This window comes from Aotus nancymaae, unplaced genomic scaffold, assembly GCF_030222135.1.
Source record: "Aotus nancymaae isolate 86718 unplaced genomic scaffold, 86718_ANA_hifiasm-v0.15.2.pri h1tg000108l, whole genome shotgun sequence".
Classification (NCBI taxonomy): domain Eukaryota; kingdom Metazoa; phylum Chordata; class Mammalia; order Primates; family Aotidae; genus Aotus; species Aotus nancymaae.
Genome location: NW_026988523.1, coordinates 42,280,984 through 42,301,881, shown reverse-complemented (window position 1 = coordinate 42,301,881; position 20,898 = coordinate 42,280,984). Strand labels below are relative to the sequence as shown.

Genomic DNA, 20,898 nt, shown 5'->3' with positions numbered 1-20,898 from the left:
TTGGCAAGCCTCACCACCATGGACTAAAGTGCTCTGGGGTTCTAGGTAAACTTCAAAGGCAGTGTAGGACACAAGGACTGCAATTATTGGGCAACTCCTAGTGCTGGCCTGAGCTTAAAGCCAGCAGACAAGGCTGGCATGGGACCTAGTGAGACACCAGCTAAGGCAGCCAAAGGAGTGCTGGGACCATCCCTCCCTGAACCCCAGCCAGCATAGCTCACAGCAACAAAAGTGACTCCTTCCTTCTGCTTGAGGGAAAGAGAGCAGAGTAAAGATAACTTTTTCTTGAATCCTGGATACCAGCCCAACCACAAGATGATGGGGCACCAGGCAGATTCTTGAGACCCCATTCCAGGCCCTAGCTCCCAAATAACATTTCTAGACATACCCGGGTCCAGAAGGGAAATTGGTGCTTGAAGGGAAGGATGGTTTTGGCAGGATTAGTCACATGCTGACTAAAGATTCAACCTTTGGGCCCTAAACAACCAATAGCAATACCTAGGTCATACGCTGTGGGCTTTGGGTGAGACTCAGAGATGTGCTGGCATCAGGTGAGACCCAGCACATTTCCAGCTGTAGTGGCCTCAGTGAAAGATTCCTTCTGCTTGAGAAAACAGAGGGGGAAAAGGGGGAATTTTGTCTTGCACTTTAGGTACCAGATCAGCTACAATGGGGTAGAGCACCAAGGAGGTTCCTGGGGTCACTGAGTCCCAGGCTTAGGCTCTTGGACAGCATTTATAGACTGGCCCTGGGCCAGGATTGCATGGCCCTGAAGGGTGAGTCCCAGGTCTGGCAGAATTCACTGAGCTGACTAAAGAATGCTTGGGCTTTCAGTAAGCATTGATGGTGGCCTGGCAGAAATCCCTGTGGGCCGGTGGTGGTGGTGGCCATCGGGAGAGGCTCCTCTGCCTGTAAAAAGAGGAGAGAAGAGTGAGAAGGATTTTGGTCTGAGGTTTGAGGGCCAGCTTAGCTGCAGTAGAATACAACACACAAGGTAAATGTCTATGTTTTTTGACTCCAATACCTGGCTCCCAGACAGTATCTCTAGACCTGCCCAGAGTCTGAAGGAACTCAATGCCCTGAAGGAAAGGCACAAACCTTTCTGATTTTTCCACCAGCTGATTGTAGAGTCCTAAGTTCTTTTTTAAAAATTTATTCATGTTACTTTAGGTGCATACTATATCTGACGTTTCTCCTCATGTTATCCCTCCCCACTCCCCACTGTCCCTCCCCTAGTCTCCCCCCCAATTGCCCCCAGTGTGTGATGCTCCTCTCCCTGAGTCCATGTGTTCTCATTGTTCAACACCCACCTATGAGTGAGAACATATGGTGTTTGGCTTTCTGTTCTTGTGTCAGTTTGCTGAGAATGATGGTTTCCAGATTAATTCAAATCGCTACAAAGGACACAAACTCATCATTTTTTATAGCTGCATAGTATTCCATGGTGTATATGTGCCACATTTTCTTTGTCCAGTCTATCGTTGATGGGCATTTGGGTTGGTTCCAGGTCTTTGCTATTGTACACAGAGCTGCAATGAACATACATGTGCATGTGTCTTTATAGTAGAATGAGTTATAGTTCTTTGGGTATATACCCAGTAATGGGGTTGCTGGGTCAAATGGAATTTCTAGATCCTTGAGAAATCTCCATACTGTCTTCCACAATGGTTAAACTAATTTACACTCCCACCAACAGTGTAAAAGTGTTCCTATTTCTCCACATCCTCTCCAGCATCTGCTGTCTCCAGATTTTTTAATGATTGCCATTCTAACTGGTGTCAACTGGTGTGAGATGATATGTCAATGTGGTTTTGATTTGCATTTCTCTAATGACCAGTGATGATGAGCATTTTTTCATGTTTCTTGGCCGCATATACGTCTTCTTTTGAAAAGTGTTCATATCCTTTGCCCACTTTTGAATGGGGTTATTGGTTTTTTTCTTGTATATCTGTTTTAGTTCCTTGTAGTTTCTGGATATTAGCCCTTTGTCAGATGGGTAGATTGCAAAAAATTTTTCCCATTCTGTTGATTGCTGATTCACTCTAATTATGGTTTCTTTTGCTGTACACAAGCTCTAGAGTTTAATTAGATCACATTTTTTTTTATCTTGGCTTTTATTGCCATTGCTTTTGGTGTTTTAGTCATGAAGTCCTTGCCTAAGCCTTTGTCCTGGATGGTTTTGCCTTCATTTTCTTCTAGTGTTTTTATGATGTTTGGTTTTATGTTTAAATATTTGATCTATCTGGAGTTAATTTTAGTGTAAGGTGACAGGTAGGGGTCCAGTTTCTGCTTTCTTGCACATTGCTAGCCAGTTTTCCCAACACCATTTATTAAACATGGAGTCCCTTCCCTATTGCTTGATTTTGCTGGATTTGTCAAAGATCAGATGGTTGTAGATGTGTGGTGTTTATTCTGGGGTCTCTGTTCTGTTCCATTGGTCTATGTCTCTGTTTTGGTACCAGTATCATGCTGTTTTGATTACTGTAGCCTTGTAGTATAGTTTGAAGTCCAGCAGTGTGATACCTCCAGATTTGTTCTTTTTGCTTAGGATTGTCTTGGCTATGTGGGGTCTTTTGTGATTCCATATGAAGTTTAAAGTGTTTTTTTCCAGTCCTGTGAAGAAGGTCATTGGTAGCTTGATGGGGATATCATTGAATCTATAGATTACTTTGAGCAGTATGGCCATTTTCACAATATTGATTCTTCCTAACAATGAGCATGGAATGTTTCTCCATCTGTTTGTGTCCTCTCTTATTTCATTGAGCAGTGGTTTGTAGTTCTCCTTGAAGAGGTCCTTTACATCCTTTGTTAGTTGTATTCCTAGGTATTTTATTCTCTTTGTAGCAATTGTGAATGGGAATGTGCTCTTGATTTGACTCTCTGTTTGTCTGTTATTAGTACATAAGAATGCTTGTGATTTCTGCACATTGATTTTGTATCCTGAGACTTTCCTGAAGTTGCTTATCAGTTTGAGAAGATTTTGGGCTGAGATGATGGGGTCTGCTAGATATACAATCATGGCATCTGCAAATAGAGACAATTTGACTTCCTCCTTTCCTGATTGAATACCCTTTATTTCTTTTTCTTGCCTGATTGCTCTGGCTAGAACTTTGAATACTATGTTAAATAGGACTGGTGACAGAGGGCATCCTTGTCTAGTGCCTGATTTCAAAGGGAATTCTTACAGCTTTTGCCTGTTCAGTATGATATTGGCTGTAGGTTTGTCATATATAGCTTTTATCATTTTATGATACATTCTGTCAATACCTAGTTTATTGAGAGTTTTTTAGCATGAAGCGCTGTTGAATTTTGTCAAAGGCCTTCTCTGCATCTATTGAGATAATCATGTGATTTTTGTCTTTGGTTCTGTTTCTGTGATGGATTACATTTATGGATTTGTGTATGTTGAAGCAGCCTTGTATCCCTGGGATGAAGCCTACTTGGTCATGATGGATAAGCTTCTTGATGTGCTGTTGCAATCTGTTTGCCAGTATTTTATTGAGGATTTTTGCGTCGATGTTCATCATGGATATTGGCCTGAAGTTTTTTTAGTTGAGTGAGTCTCTGCCTGGTTTTGGAATCAGGATGATGTTGGTCTCATAAAATGAGTTAGGGAGGATTCCCTCCTTTTGTATTGTTTGATACAGTTTCAGAAGGAATGGAACCAGCTCCTCTTTGTACATCTGGTAGAATTTGGCTGTGAACCTGTCTGGATGTGGACTTTTTTTGGTTGGTAGGCTATTGATTGATGCCTCTACTTCAGCCCTTGTTATTGGTCTATTCAGGGTTTCAACTTCCTCCTGGTTTAGTCTTGGTAGAGTACAAGTGTCTAGGAATTTATCCATTTCTTCCTGGTTTACTGGTTTCTGTGAGTAGAGCTGTTTGTAGTAATCTCTGATGGTAGTTTGTATTTCTGTGGGATCAGTGGTGATATCCCCTTTATTGTTTTTTATTGCATCTATTTGATTCTTCTCCCTTTTCTTTTTTATTAATCTGGCTAGTGGTTTATTTTGTTGATCTTTTCAAAAAACCAGCTCCTGGATTTATTGATTTTTTGAAGGGTTTTTTGTGTCTCTATCTCCTTCAGTTCTGTTCTGATCTTAGTTTTTTTATCTTGCTCCTCTAGCAAGATAAAAGATGATAGGGTGTTGATTTTAGATCTTTCCTCTCTTCTCTGGTGGGCATTTATTGCTATAAATTTCCCTTTCAACACTGCTTTAAAAGTGTCCCAGAGATTCTGGTAAGTTGTGTCTTCATTCTGGTTGGTTTCAAAGAACATCTTTATTTCTGCCTTCCTTTCATTGTTTATCCAGTCAAAACTCAGAAGCAAGTTGTTCAGTTTCCAAGTGGTTGTGAGGGTTTGAGTGTGTTTCTTGATCCTGAGTTCTAGTCTGATTGTACTGTGGTCTGATAGACTGTTTATGATTTCTGTTCTTTTGCATTTGCCGAGAAGTGATTTGTTTCCAATGATATGGTCAATTTTAGAGTAAGTGCAATGTGGCGCTGAGAAAAATGTATATTCTGTGGATTTGAGGTGGAACATTCTGTATATGTCTATTAGGTCTGCTTGGTCCAGCTGTGCATGCAAGTCCTGGATATCCTTGTTAATTTTCTGTCTCGTTGATCTGTCTAATGTTGACAGTGGAGTGTTGAAGTCTCCCACTATTATTGTGTGGGAGTCTAAATCTCATTTTAGGTCATTAAGAACTTGCTTTATGTATCTGGGTGCTCCTGTGTTGGGGGTGTATATATTTAGGATAGTTAGCTCCTCCTGTTGGATTGATCCTTTTACCATTATGTAGTGTCCTTCTTTATCTCTTTTGATCTTTGTTGGTTTGAAGTCCATTTTATCAGAGATGACTAGGACTGCAACCCCTGCTTTTTCTCCATTTGCTTGGTAAATCTTCCTCCATCCCTTTATTTTGAGTCATGTGTGTCTTTGTATGTGAGATGGGTTTCCTGGATACAGCACACCAATGGGTTCTGACTTTTTATCCAGTTTGCCAGTCTGTGTCTTTTGATTGTGGCATTTAGGCCATTTACATTCAATGTTTTAATATTGTTATGTGTGAATTTGATCCTGCCATTTTATTACTGGCTGGTTTTCTTTCCCATTAGTTGACTCATTATTTTCTTCATTGCACTTTTGGTCTTTGCCAACTGGTTTGCTTTTGCAGTGTCTGGTACTTGTTCCTTTCCATGCTTAGTGTTTCTTTCAGGAGTTCTTGTACGGAAGGTCTGGTGTTGACAAAATCTCTCAATAATTGCTTATCCATAAAGGATTTTGTTTCTTCTTCACTTATGAAGCTTAGTTTGGCTGGATATGTGATTCAGGGTTGAAAGTTCTTTTCTTTAAGGATGTTGAATATTGGTCCCCACTCTCTTCTGGCTTGTAAGGTTTCTGCCGAGAGATCTGCTGTGAGTCTGATGGGCTTCCCTCTGTGGGTGACCTGACCTTTCTCTCTGGCTGCCCTTAGCATTTTTTCCTTCATTTCCACCCTGGTGAATCTGATGATTATGTGCCTTGGGGTTGCTCTTCTTGAGGAATATCTTTGAGGAGTTCTCTGTATTTCTTGAATTTGAAATTTGGACTGCCTTGCTAGGCTTGGGAAGTTCTCCTGGATAATATCCTGGAGTTTGTGTTCCAGCTTGGATTCATTCTTCTCATCATATTCGGGTACACCGAGCAAGTGTAGATTAGGTCTTTTCACATAATCCCATATTTCTTGGAGGTTTTGTTCTTTTCATTCTTTTTTCTCTTGTCTTGCCTTCTGTTTTTATTTCACTGAGTTGGTCTTCAATCTTTCTCTGATATCCTTTCTTCTGCTTGATCGATTCGGCTATTAAAACTTGTGTTTGCTTCACATAGTTCTCGTGCTGTGTTTTTCAACTCCATCAAGTTGTTTATATTCTTCTCTAATCTGGTTATTATAGTTAGCATTTCATCTAATCTTTTTTCAAGGTTTTTGGTTTCTTTGCATTGAGTTAGAATGTGTTCCTTTACCTCAGAAAAGTTTATTATCCACCTGCTGAAGCCTGTTTCTGCCAATTCATCGCATTCCTTGGTCAAGTTGTGATCCTGTGTTGTTAAGGAGTTGTGATCCCTTGAAGGAGAAGAGATGATCTGGTCTTTAATGGTTTCATCTTTTTTGCCCTGGTTTTTTCAGATCTTTGTGGATTTACCTGGCTGTGTTGTCAGTGAGCTGCTTGATGAGGTCGCTTGTCTGCCTGTGGAGGTGCTACTGGGTTTCTAGGGAAGCTTCCTGTGTCTGTTTATGCTGGGAGATTAGGCCCGCCTCTTCCGCCAACTTGTAGGTGCTGCTGGGTTGTCAAGAATGCAGTCCTGTTGTTACGTAGACTTGCTGTGTTTTTTCTTAAAACATGTAGCCCAGTCCCTTCCCTCTAGTGGTAGGTTATGCCCTTCCTCCACTGGGCTGGATCATGCAGGGTTCATCTCAGACTGTGGCACTGGCTACGCAACCCACTAGAGTCAGAGCTTCAGCCCTCTGGGGTTTGTGGGGCAGGGTAGGGAACCGCCTAGCCGCACCTGGCCATCTCCCCCTTTCAGCTTCCTCTCTCTCCTGTCATGGGGTAGGGGCCCACAGAGCTGCTCCCGCTTATAGCTCCCTCTCTCTCTGGGCAATAGTTCAGTCCTCAGTCTCTTATTCAACTCTGCACTTGTAATTCCCAGCACTTGTCTGGCAAAGATCCCCTGTTCTGTGTATTGCTGAGGCTTTGGGGGAATTGCTGTATCTGGACTGGAGCACCAGAGGGGAGCCTCTGACTCACCAGTCAGATGCACTTTCTGGGTGAAGCAGCACCACTCCCTGCCTCAGTCTGCCCTGAGTGGGCTTTGCTTACCCTCGGACCAGACCTGTTGAAATGCACCTGGTACTGTGGTTGGAGCTAGGAGATCTCTGGATTTCTGCGTCTCTCTTGCTGGCTGTTGTGTGCTGGAGTTGTGTCTAATCGGCCATCTTGGATCCCTCCCCCGAGTCTTAAGCTCTTGAGTGATCGTAGGCAGTAGCCAGGTTGTGGTTACAGTAGGCCCTGGGTGAGACCCAGTGCTGTACTGGCTTCAGATCTGACTCAGCACAGTGTCAGTGGTGATGGCTACAAATGATAATGGAAACATAACATACCAAAATCTATGTTACATGGTGGAAGCAGTACTAAGAGGAAAGTTTATAGCTGTAAGTGCCTACATCCAAAGGAAGAAAAACTTCAAACCAAATCCAAAATTAGTAAAAGAAAAGATAAAAATCAGAACAAAAATAAATGAAATTGTAATGAAGAAAACAATAAAAAAAGATTAACATAATTAAAAGTTAAATAAAACTGAAAAATCTTTAGCCATAACTAAGAGAGAAGACCCAAATAAAATCACAGACAAAAAAGGAGACATTACAACCCATATTGCAAAAATTCAAAGGATTATTAGGTGCTGCTATATGCAACTATGTGCCAATAAATTCGAAAACCTAGAAGACATTGATAAATTTTTAGACACATACAGCCTACTAAGATAGAGCCATTAAGAAACCCAAAACCTGAACAAGTAGTGAGATTGAAGCCATAGTAAAATGTGTCCCAGTGCAGTGGCTTATGCTTGTAATCTAAACACTGTGGGAGGCTAAGACAAAAGGATTTCTTGTGCCCAAGAGTTCAAGACCAATATTGGCAACAGAGTGAGACCTTAGCTATACAAACAATCATTTAAAAACATAGCCAGGCATGGTAGCCTGTGCCTATAGTCCCAGCTACTAGGGAGGCTGAGGTGGGAGAATCACCTGAGCCTAGAAATTAGAGACTGCTGTGAGCCATGGTTGTGCCATTGGACTCTATCTAGCCTGGGTGCTAGAGCAAGACTGTATCAAAAAGAAAAAAAAAGGAAAATTCTAGAACTGAGAAATATTATATTAGAATTTCTTTTTTAAATAGGTTAACGAAGATGACAGTGGAAATGTTTAGTTAATGTTAGCTATTAGGTTGGTGCAAAAGTAATGGCAAAAACTGCAATTACTTTTGCACCAAACTAACACATCAATAGAAATTGCACAAATCAAATACCATTGAGAATGAGTATATATACATACATATAAAATGTCAAGGACCTATTTGCAATCAGAGTCCCACGAGAAAGGAGAGATAGGATGAGACAAGAAAACTATTTTAGAAAGTAATGGCTGAATGTGTCTCAAATTCCACTTAAGACTCATATTTACTAATTCTAGATACACCATGACCCTTTAGCAAAATACACATGAAAATGGTCATGCCTTGGTACATTGTATCAAAAATGAATAAAAAAAGATGAAGAGTAAATCCTGAAAGCTGAAAAAAAACCACAAAACTTAAAAATTACATGAAGGGGAACAACAAAACAATGAATGGCTAACTTCTAATCAGAAATTATGGAAGCCAAAGATAATAAAATACAGCTTTAAAATGCTTGTATCAAAAACTGCCAACCCAGAATTTTATATGTAACAAAAACGTTGCTTAAGAATTAAAAAACATGAAAATATTTTAGATAAAAGAAAGCCAAAACCTATACTACAAGAAGTAACAAAGTTATTCAGGCTAAAGAGAAGTGATGATTCAAATAACAGCATTAATTATCTTTTTGATATTCATAGAACCTTAAAAAAATCTTTATGGAATGAACATTCTTTTCAAGTGCATGTGATCATTCAGAAAGATAGACTTTATACTGGACCATAAAAAAAACTCTTTAATTAAAAAAATTTGAAATCATATAGAATATGTTTTCTAACCACAATAAAGTTAAGCTGGAATTCAATAAAAGAAATACATGTGTAAAATCCTCAAGCATTTGGAAATTAAACAACGTGTTTCCAAATAATGGCCAAAGAAGTAAAACAAAGCATTGTAAGCATCCACTGAATGATAATATAAATGCAATATATCAAATATACAAAATACAAAATGCGGTATATGGAAGCAAGCATATTGTTCACAAAAAGTATTTGAAAATGCAATTATTTACTACCTGATTTTAACATTTCTACAAAGCCAAAAAAATCATGATAGAGTGATACTGGCATAAAGCTTGGAAAATAAGTGAATGTAAAAGAGTTAACACAGAAATAGAGTTACATGACATTTGATTTTTTGGATAATGCACCAGAACAATGAGGAACAAAATTCAACAAATAATGCTAAAATAACTGGTTATCTATAAGGAAGTAAATGAACCTCACTACATACACAAAAGTAAATTTGAAATGGATTATAGACTTAAATATAAATGCCAAAACCTTAGAGCTTTTATAGGTGAAACTTGGGTTTAGACAAAGGAGTATTAGACAGATCCTAGTAACCTAATTGATAAATTAGACTTCATAATTGAAACTTTCTCTCATCCAAAAATACAATTAAGAAAAAGAGCAGGCAACAGCAAACTTGGAGAAAATGTCCATAATACATACATCTCACAAAGAATTGTATCCAGACTATATAAACACTCACACTCACCAGAACATCTAAAATAAAAAAGAATGACAACATCAAATGTGGAGGAAGATGTAGAGCAACTGGAACTTCATAGATTGTTGGTGGGAGGATAAAATAGTTCCATTACTTTGAAAACATTTTCAACAATTTCTTTTAAAAGTAAACATATGCCAACTATATAATCCAGCAATTCCACTCCTAGGTACTTTTCCAGTAAAAAATGAAAGCATGTGATGACAAAAACCTTGTAAAAGAATGATCACCACAGTTTTATTTGTAATAGTTGAACAATGAGAAACAACTTAGATGCTTATGAATAAGAGCATTAATAAATTATCTGAAATACTGATACAGTGAAATACTACTAATAAAAATAAAGAAAGAAATGTTTGCCACACAAAATTGTTACTTTCCTATTGGTGCCATAAGAATTCCCACATATTTAGAGCTTGAAACAGTACAAATTTATTATTATATAGTTGTTTAGGTCAGAAGTACCAAACAGATTATTTTTCTAACTATAGGCTTGTGGTGAGGCTCAAATGAAGTAAATGATTATATAATGTGGTATTTAAACAAAATATATCATCCTATTCCTATTCTTTATAGCTTTTTGTTTTTGCATGAGGTATTTGTTGAATAAAAAAGCTGATTGAGTGGATTATAAGTGAAAATTTATAATTTCAATTTTGACTTCTTCGATCTCGTTCTTTTTTGGTTCCCCTCGATACAATCTATGACTTAACCATTGTAATCTTTTAGTCCTTGAAAACCCCAACTCTCTCAACTATTAGGCAGTACTATTCACTGTGCCTAGAATAGACTTCCTTCACTTCCTTTTCTTTGCAAATCCTGCCCCTACCTCTCTACCATTTCATTCCTACCATTCAGAAATCCATATTTATCCTGATTATTTAACTTTACTTTTGAGTACACTTTCCTCAAAATTCTAAATGAAGTCTCCTTACTGTGAATGTCATATTTGTTCAATTTCCTCAAAATTCTAAATGAAATGAAGTCTCCTTACTGTGAATGTCATATTTGTTCAATGGATACATGAGTTACTGATTTTCTCTGTATACCTCCTCATTCTAAACGTCCTAATTCTTTCTTTTTCATGCTGCATTCTATAGCCTATGACAGAAGGGATGTTTTCTGTCTCGCTTGCCACTGTATATACTGTACTTATTGAGGAGCCTAGCCAACAGTGGGTACCTGATTAATATTTGTAAAATGACTGACTGAATGAATAAATCAATGAGGACAGTTAGCATTATCAGGGTTGTGGACTCCTGCAGCTAATGTGGTTCTTAAAAATTTTCTGATATGCTTAATCAATCTTTCCTAAGAGGTACTTAGTTTACCTTCTCTGCCTTAGACAACTTCTGAAAATGTTTCCTCTGGATCAGAAACCTGTTTCCTGACATTTCTAGGAAGGTATTCATTCCTGCCTCATTGTAACCTCTTACTTAATCAATGGAAGGCATCTCTCAGAACCATCTTGTATAGCCAGATTTTCTTGTTCTGGACCCTTCTAATCAGCCAAGCTGATTGCTTCACACCTCACTCTCAATCTTCCCAGAATAACGTTTTAAAATAACAGCAAGTGAAAGCAAGACTTATACATTTATGCATTGCCATCTAGTTACAGGATATCTTTATTAGAACTCTTATTTACTGATAACTTTTCCCTTTGGCATTTCAACTCCCTCACACTACATACTATTATATCCTATTATGGTACACTGAATAAATGAAGAAAATCACAGGATTTTCCCTATTATAAACATCACAGATATGTGTTGAAGATGGCTGTAAGCTCTAGCTATGCAGCTGCAGTTCACACAGAACAACATGGGGTGGAAAGATGCCAGAAAGATCCAGTTTTAGGAAGTGACTGACAAAACCACAAATAATCATTGCAGGATAATCATGGATCAGGGGCTGCGCTACACAATTGTTGCTGTGGCTGTCTATGCAGATGTTATTATAGGACACAAAGTCCATGCAGCTGGCTTCACAATAAAGTGGAATTCTTTGCAGAAAACTGATGAGCAACTGCCAGCTTCTAGATCCAAGGTAAACAAGAAAATAAAGAATAGATTTATTTTCCATTTAGACTCACATGTAAGCAGACTAACCACATTGCTATTGCTGAGGCTAAAAAAGGGAGTAGACAGTTTGGATGGAGTTTCAGATTTCTGGTTCCCATGTGCCCTGCAACTCAAATATGCCCGGTGGGGAAATGCTGTGGCTTCCATCTGGAAGTTGTGAGTAAAGAATCCCTCGGTTTCAGCACACCTGATTCTGTCACCAAACCTCACCAACTTCACCTTGAGCTGGGATTACTTTGGAATCTAATTTCAGTCTAGGAGATACTGAGGTTATATATAAAGGGAGGGGGGACCTTGACTTGCAAAGAATAGTTACTTTTTAAGTAGTCCTAAAGCCAGTTAGCATTTAGAGAATGTTTTGTGTTCTTTTGCGGGGAGTGGGGGCACGAATATTGAGGATATTTTTCTGCCAAGTGTGGTACATGGCTCAATTACATCAGAATTGATCAAGTATTCCTGAAATGGTTATACTCAGTTTCCTATTCTAGATCCACTGTACTCTTCTTTCTGGTTGTAGAGCGTATGATTCTACATTTTCATAAGCACTCTCAAATGCTTCAGGAACACCTAAAATTGGAAAAGTCTTAGGCATAAAGTCCATGGGACCCTGAAAGCCCCTAAATTGCAGATAAAATTTAATGCAGTTGCAAAGAGAAGTTCCATAGCTTTCACACATATTCTAAATGTTCTTTGCCCCCGAAATGTTTTAAACCATCAGATTACACCATCTTCTGAAGAGTGACTTGGGTTTTGTTGACTCATACCCTTGCTAATTATAGCTTTTTTGAAGGATTGACAAACAACTATAAACCAATTCCCAGATAATCCAAGTCTAAAATTCATGGTAGATATGAAAGCCACAGAGAAAAGTCCTTTAGTCTTTGCCTTAACCCTTTCTTTCCCTTATATCCCTAATTTAGACTTCCTATAGTTAGATAGGTAAGTGTTTTCAGACCAACCCCATTTGTAAGCCTGAACCACCCTGACAAGAATACACGACATATAAGAAGTGCTACAATATTATCTGTGCATCTGGAATAAGTTTTGTGACCAATAGATCTATAATCTCAGGAACTAGATTTCAGCCTTACATACTTGTGTAAAATAAAGTTACAATACTTCCTACCTGCCTTTTCCCCCTTCTTCCACATGGGTTTCTTACAGATATCGTTCTATATCACAAAACTAGCAAGCAATACATTTTCACCTGTTTTATTGTCTTGAAATTCAATCTGGGCTCTAAGCTCCCAGATTCCTTGGTAGATAGAAATCTAATGTCTGCCATTACTGAATTCTTTAAAATATCCATGACAATACAAAAATCCTAAAATGCCTCACCCAGAAGAATATATTAGACAAAGGACCTTCAGTTATTAAGTCAAACTGATTAGCATTGAGATATCCATTGAACCACTCTCTATGGGTCATATTGAGTTCAGCATTGGTGTTCCTTCCATGCCTTCCAGAAATTTTTTCTGGAGCAAAGAACCCTAGTGTCTTAGATCCAGCATCTTCATGTGAATCATATGAAGCATCTGGAATAATGAGCAGGCATTCTTAGGTTCCTAAACACAAAGTTTCTCTCCTGTTACAGAATTCATTGCATGTGCAGGTGGCACGTGGCCCTCTTTGCATTGCTCTTGGGAACTGAGCATCAGGGAACCTAGCACAAATGTTGATGTTCTGGCTACTGCTATTGCTGTGAGCCTCTAATCCATGACTCAGGTGTCCAATGTCTTCTGCTAACATCTGTAAATCTGTAGTAGTAGATATGGTTTGGCTGTGTCCCCACCCAAATACCATCTTTAATTTCCACATGTTGTGGGAGGGACCTGGTAGGAGGTCATTGAATAAAGGGGGCAGTTTTTCCTATGCTGTTTTCATGATAGTCAACAAGTCTCATGAGATATGATGGCTTTATAAAGTGGAATTTCCCTATACAAGCTTTTTTTTTTTTTTTTTTTTTTTGGTCTACTGCTATCCATGTAAGATGTGACTTCCCTCCTCCTTGCCTTCCATCATGAATGTGAGGTTTCCCCAGCCACGTGGAACTGTAAGTCCATTAAACCCTTTTTCCTGTATGAATTACCCAGTCTTGGGTATGTCTTCATCAATAGTGTGAAAACAGGTATAATCTCAGTGCCTGTATAATTCTTGGCACTTCTTTGTCCTGCCTCCTAGGTGGAACCCGTCCCAACTCCAATAGCAAGATTTACCCCAAACAGATTTAGCTTTGCCAGATTTCTTCCACACTCTGTATGGGATCTGCCAATGGTCTCTTTAGGGGTCAAGGCCATGCTCCCATAGGTCCTTATCCCAAAGCTTTGTGGTACCTAGTCCCAAGTTCTTCCTGTCCTCTCCAGATTTTGATGCTGAGGATCCACCATGCAATGTACCTGAGCCAACCTACATTTTACAAAAAGTCTCAACCAGGGTGAAATGTATTAATAGTGCTTACTTATTTCTATATTTTTTTCAGAGTACGTACCAAGTGCCATAGAGGTATAGGCTTTGTTGTAAAACAAATACCTATTTTATTAATCTTTAGGGAGCAGGTAATTATACAGTATGATGAAAAGATTAAAGGAGTATTTTTTAACCAACTTCTAAAATCTAAGTTTCACTTTCTTTTTCTTTTTTTTCCTGTTTACCTGTAGATTCTCTTCCTCTTCTCTCATATTTCATGATCCAATTGGATCTTTGATCATAACAGCACTCTTCCTGCCCATGCACAAAACTACCCTATTAAAAGGGCCATAACTATATTCTATGACTCAAGGCATTTCCCAGCTTGCAGTTTCTAAATTCCTTGTTAGTTCAAACACCTTGATTAAGTATGGTTCACAGGATTTTATATCTTGCTCTCTTGGATACACACACACAGATATACACATACAAACACGCACATATATACATTACATACAAAAAACATTAATGTGCGTGTATAGTTAAAATATAAATAAAATCCATGTAACCAAAACCCAGCTTAAAAATAAAATATTACCGAAGTATTCAAAGTTACCTCTATGGTTCTCTCTAATTCCATTCCTGCCCTACAGTAAACTGCTATTTGAAATCATTGCCTTGCTTTTTGGTTTAATTTATAGTTTTAGTTCATCTCTGCCTCTATTCCTAAACAATATATGGTTTTGGCATGCATGGTTTTGGACTTTTTTGTGAACGGGATCACACGTATTAATTTGTGACTTTTTTTCCTGCAGTGTTTATGGTAATAATTATCCCTATCACTGTGAATATGGATAGACTCATTCACTTTTACTTGATAGATTCTTATTCTCTCTCCAGCAGCTTTGGTTCATTGACTTTCTTGTCTTTTTCACCTGGCTTTGGTCTCAGATGGTGCTTCACACATCACCCTTTGTAATTTGCATTCCATTCTATAAATTTGGAGCTAGTTCTGTCTTCCTTCTCCTGTCTAGCCCAAATCTCCAGGATATCCCAACCAACTTTGGGTCCTACACCCAAAATATCTCTCTCTCTTTTTTTTTTCTGGAAAGTAGCACGTCTCATAGTTTCCTAGGACAGCCTTGATGGATCTTAGGCATCCAGGCATTCCAGTGAGATCATGGCTGCTTTTTTTTTTTCCAGCAATCACTTGCTGGTAGATGATTTAAAAAAATCTGTTTATGATTTCTCTAACTCTTTATTCACCTTTCTTATAGCAGAATGTGTAAGTAACAGTTAGTGCAGTCCCACATAGCCCAGAAAAATCTCATCAAGATTTAGTTCATCTCACCCCAGCACCCTAGTCCAAGTGGGGCAAATAAACAGGCAATGTGGTCAGTCAACAAAATGAAAACCAGATTCAATGAAAGTTAAGAAAAATAAAAACCAGATTCAATGAAAGTTAAGAAAAATAAAAACACTAGTAGGTAAGATGCATTTTAAGGATCTAAAACACATCCTCCTATTGAATGTAGATGGAGGAAGGGGAATTGGATTGAATATGAAGAGGCCACCTTCTACTCTCATGAAAAGATCGTTTTCCTTTTCAACTCCTCTGTGACACCTCCCTATCCCCTCTGACTCTTTTCTCCTGCTTTCCTCATCACCTACCATGTGCACACAGCAGGCACAGTTTAGTTAGTAGGAGCACACTGAATTTCATAGACCGAAATTAAATTAACTATTCTCAGCCCTTCCTTTCTCCACCTTTTTGGTTGAAGTTACAAGATTTGATCTGAGACAAAATGCAATGGGTTTTTATGCAGGCAAATGTTGGTTCATTTAGGCTAGGACACTGATGGAACAGAGAAGCAGGCATGTTCAGAGAGTGTGGGACTGGCAGTAGTGAATTGAGGAAAGGCAATGCCAACAGAATTTTGGCAGTTTTGCTGATTTTTGAAAACATATGCAAGATTAGATTAAAACACACTTCAAACTAGCAAAAGCTGGGGCCAGATTGTCTCTGCTATAATGCTCAGGCTGGCTGGCACTTTTGACTCTGAATTTCTGTTTAAGTGTCAAGCCTGACCTTTACTCAGTTTAATTCAATTCAATTCAATTCTACAAAAATTAGTGAAGCCAACTTTTGCTAGACTACTGCACTAAAAGACCCTAAAATTCATTCTGTCACTTAGTGTAAAGAGTATTTTTAAATATTAAGAAAAAATTCCAAATAAAAACGATGGTTTTCAGGGCCTTTTCCTAGCAAATGTTTTCTCCATCTGACTTTAGTAAGCATGAGCATCAGTTATGACAACAAGCCAGGGTCAGAAAGAAAAGATAAAGGAAGAAAGGCAAAGATAAGGGTTGGAAGCTGGTTCAGAAATCACACTGGTGAGTGCCGTGAGATTCATCTTTCTTATTTTCTAATGAGAGGCAGCATGATGTAATGCAATGTCCACTGAGTAAAAGTTGAAAGATCTTTCTTGAGCTGAATGAGAACTTTACCTCTCTGAAAGTTATATTTCTTAAGAGTAAAATGACATAATATGACCTTACATTTTAAAATTGTTCTAATAGTCCAATGAAGAAGAATTTTTAAAGTCCTTGAGCTACCAAAAACTTAGATTTAAAACTATTTTAGGGACTTGTCTATGTGCCCTTTCATTTTAGTGTTCCTCCTCCTAAAAGCCTTTTCTCAAGGGGCATCCTGATACCTGCAGAGATAAAAGAACATCTTGCAATAGACCAAGGGAAGATTAAGAATTACAGGTCACGCCCTTAGAGTCCACGTGACCTGAGTTCATGGTTGTACTGACTTGGTTTGGTGAACTGTGGCAAAGTGTAAAAGGATGGATAGGATCAAGAAAAAGACAAAGTAAAGATAATAATCATGTAAAATGTCTTTATAAGCCTGCTTTTCTCTGAACTTGATGTACCTTCACATCTATTGACAGCATTGTTCCATTATCAGTTCAGTGCTTATAGGTAGGGGAGTTAACTTTATTTCAACCAAGTTATTTACATATTATTTGCCAGCAGGGATGCCATATATGTGTCCTCCCTTTGTCTCCTGTGCAAAGGTACCAGATACACCAGTGCTGGCCCTGTTGGAAGACTTTGTCTGTCCCTAATCACCAAGAAATCTTGACTTGCAAAGCTATTTTGGAGACCAAATGTTGTGCAGCATGTCTCTGTTAGGTCCTCCATCTAGGATAGAGAAGGTCCTAGGCAGTCCTCAGCAGAAATAAAGGGGTTTGGCCGGTGGCCTCTCATTATTTGAGTGTCTCCACAGGCTGTATATTGCATATCTTCCTTATCCTAGCTTGGCTTCCCAAGGTGATAATTAATAAAGGTTTAGGGGATTTGATATCCAAGAACTACTAGTCTTTTAATAGCATGTTCCTAAGAATGACAAATTTTCAAACTCCCCAAAGATGACTCTCTGCATGGAATTTTAACCATTCTGATGAGTTTCATTTTTCTTCACCTTTTAATTTTTTTAGGAATGAGAGGAAAGCTGGCTAGGAAAGGTATTTGTATGGAATCTCTAAATTAAAAAATTGCTTCTATCAAGGTCTTCTTTAAACATCCCCGAACTAGAGCTATATTCTTGTTCCAATTCATTCTAGGGTAATACATTCCTTACCTAAGATAAAATAGTGCTAGATTTCAACTTCCATTGCCTTCCTATAACATGAATGAATGGGAGTGTGTCTTTAGAACCAGATCTTCCTGTCACTTACTAGCTATATGACTCCAGCCAAGTTCTTCAGATACCCACATCTTTGAGATGCAACCAGTGCATGGTGATTAAGAGGATGGGCTGTGGAATTAGAGATTTTAAAGTCAATCCCTCTTGTACTCAGGTCTCACCTCCAGGTTCTTGTAGCCCTGGCAAAACACTTAACTCCTCATAAACTCAGTTCGCTTACCTATAACATGAGAAAAGGAGCATTGATTACAACATTGGGTTGCTGTGTGACTTGAATGAATGTGAAGTGGTTAGTCCACATAATATTCTCTCAATTAATAGTAGTTAGCTATTATTATATTCTTTGTCTGAAAAGGTGGGAGATTAAAAAGCTCAATCTTAACATATTGTAAGAGCATATAAATAACTATGAAAACATGAAGCTTTTTGTTTTGTTCTGTTTTTGGTGTATCATCTGGCACATAATTTCTCAACAGCTGGTATTTTTGTTTTGTTTTTTGGGTTTTTTTTTTTGAGACAGTTTTGTTGTGGTTACCTGGATTGGAGTGCAATGGCACGATCTCGGCTCACCGCAACCTCTACTTTCTAGGTTCAAGTGATTCTCCTACCTCAGCCTCCCAAGTAGCTGCGATTACAGGGGTGTGCCTCCATGCCTGGCTAATTTTGTACTTTTTTAGTAGAGATGGGGTTTCACCATGTTGGTTAGGCTGGTCTCAAACTCCTGACCTCAAGTGATCCACCTGCTTCAACCTCTGAAAGTGCTATGATTACAGGTGTGAGCCACCATGCCTGGCCTTCAATAGTTGATTATTGAATGAATAAATGCTTGTGGATGTCATATATTGAACTTTATCAAACACTGCTTCTCTGTGTTTTCCCTTTTTAATTTTTTCTTTTCCTTTTCTCTTTTTCTCCTCTCTTTTTGTTCAATAAGAACTATATTTTCTTGTGAAACCATGGTCTTAGTTGTTCTCATTCTTACTTTTCAAACATATCAGTAGCCATTTTCATCTACAGGATTGGTTCCCTAAATCCAGTCAAATCATCCCCTCTCTTCCTCTTTACTCTTTCCTTAGGAAGCATTTTTCAGTCCTAGGATTCCCTATAGGGTCTGATAATTGTATTTATTGATCAAATTTAGTCAGTTTTACTTATTTGTTAAACTGAGTTGAGACTGAAACAGTGGTAGTGAGGTCGTTCCAAGACCTTGAACAATCATGTCCCTCAATTAGGTGGGTAATTTTTACACATATGGAATTGAACCAAAAGTCAGAATAATAGTTTTTTCAATTAAAATCATTTCAATAGACAAGCCTCAGCTATCTATTAAAAGTAAAATATTTTCTGTAAATAGGTTATGTCATTTTATAATAATAAAACCTTGACCTACTGACTTGTAGACACACAAATGAGGTATTTTAACATAATTTCTGTTAATTTTTTAAATAAATATAGATGTAAAGATTACTTCAAAGACCTGTGTCTACAACTCCCCAATATTCAGGCTACTAGACTATGTACAAAAGTCTTCATCACACAGTGTTTCAAGTTGTTAACAAAGCACCATATGAATTCTCTAGGTGTCTCTGCATACTGTTTTGTTAGGAGATGCCGTGAAGATCTGACTTAATCAATTGCTCCAGTAACCTGATTCCTCTTTACCTACCACTTGAATATACAGATTGTCTAGAAATGTCACTGGTGAATTCAAATATATAAAAAATGGAATTTCCAGGCCAATGCTGAATGACTAAAAATGTCCACATCATAATTAGGTAGAAACATAGGAGAGATCCAGACTCCTGCTGAAAATGTAAAGAAAATGGAAAGGCATGCTTCAACTTTTAACTAGATTGGAAAAGATCGAGTTCTAATATCAGATGTCAGAGGTCAAGCAAAAAGTCTTAGATCAAAAAGTCCTAACCTCATTCCCTATCTAATGACACATAACTCATCCTTATGAAGCAAAATAATAATAATAGTAATAATTAGGAACAAGGCATATTATCACTTCCAGTTGCCCTCCAGTAACCTAGTAGACATTAAAGTACTTTATCCATTGGAAGAATTTTTTGGTTGTTCCAGCAGTTACTGGTTTTGGAATTTCTATATATGAGAGACTTAAAAGTAGAAAGTGGAAGAGAGAAGGAATTGGAAATGTCCACGAACATTTTTATAGCATGCTATATATGACTGAGAAAACATTACAATTTCACGTGTCTCAAAAAACTGGAATGAGACTAAGGAAGATGGGAGGTGCTCCTTGGCGCCACCTCTTGTCAACTCAGTCACCAGCCTTCACTGTGAAAGCACAGCAAGGAAGATTGCTCTGGACAGACTTTAGATCCCCCTCACAGGGGAAACATCTTAATGTACTATCCGTTTCAACTACATTTATTGAGTGTCTACTTTGTGTGCAGATGCATTGTAGAAACTGGCACCACAAAGATAAATTAGATAAAGCTTCTCTTCTTAGGTAACATGAAATTTAGTGAGACAACCATGGAAGCAAATAGCCCTCTAAAATTTGATAAAGGCCAGAAAAAGTCAGTGAACTTGAAGATATATCACAGAGATGATAAAGTCTGCAGAACAGAGAGAAACCAGAACTAAGAATAACAAAGAGAGTCTCAGAGAAGTGCAGGATACCATCAAATATACCCACATAAGGAGAATATCAGGAAAAAATAAAATTTGAAAACTTGAAAAAACAATTATAAAACCTTCCCAAATTTGATGAAAAACACTAATCTACACATTAAAGAAGCTCAACAAACTCCAAGATGAAAGGTTCTATAATAAGATGCATTAATTATAGGCAAAATGTTAAAAGACAAAGAAAAAATCTTAAAATCAGCAAGAGGAAAGCAATTCGTCAGATACAAGGATTTCCAATAAGATTAAGAGCTCATTTTCATCAGAAGCAGTAGGGGTCAGTAGGCAGTAAATAGACATATTTAAAGTGTTGAAGAGTAGGAACACCAGAAACCTATATCCTGTAAAAGCATTTTTGAAAAACGAAGGCAAAAACAAAATGCCAGATGAAAACAGAATTCATTCCTAGCAAAATTGTATTGTAAGAAATAAGAAAGTTGTTTTGTTTAAAAAACAAGTGACATCAGAAAGTAATTCCTATGTACATACAAAAAATCAAGACGACTAAAAAAGGTAATTACGTAGGTAAAT

The 20,898-nt window shown here is 38.0% G+C and overlaps 1 long non-coding RNA gene across 2 annotated transcripts in view; it reads right to left on the bottom strand.

Moving 5' to 3' along the window:
* Positions 1-544: 544 nt before the first annotated feature.
* Positions 545-20,898, bottom strand: part of LOC105728494 (uncharacterized) — a 264,992-nt gene continuing 244,638 nt past the window's right edge. Inside the window, exons 4-5 of one of the 2 annotated variants that reach the window (XR_010340487.1) lie at positions 6,862-7,113; positions 545-909 (exon numbers count right to left, since the gene is read on the bottom strand). This is a non-coding gene — a long non-coding RNA (uncharacterized LOC105728494). The remainder of the gene's footprint in view (positions 910-6,861; positions 7,114-20,898) is intronic. The other variant, XR_001110041.2, reaches the window with a different exon arrangement.